Below are 249 nucleotides of genomic sequence, written 5' to 3'. Positions count from 1 at the left end.
TTTGTTTCAATCGTAAAAACTAAAATTCGAAATAAACAATTTAATTTGCTGAAAACTTACACACGGTACGAAAAAATTCATAGACAAACGTTGTTCATCCAAGAAGGATCTACAAATTTGTTATCACTAATTTGTAGATAGGACGACTATTACACCATTAAGCCATTTCCCTTTCGAGGTAGGCGTGACTCACTCGGCAGGGGAAAAGAGTAGTGTGTGGAAGGGATAGAGATTTTTCAGATTGATCCA

This window comes from Belonocnema kinseyi, chromosome 1, assembly GCF_010883055.1.
Source record: "Belonocnema kinseyi isolate 2016_QV_RU_SX_M_011 chromosome 1, B_treatae_v1, whole genome shotgun sequence".
Taxonomy (NCBI): Eukaryota; Metazoa; Arthropoda; class Insecta; order Hymenoptera; family Cynipidae; genus Belonocnema; species Belonocnema kinseyi.
The sequence above is the reverse complement of the archived record's forward strand: the minus strand, read 5'-3'. Positions refer to the sequence as shown.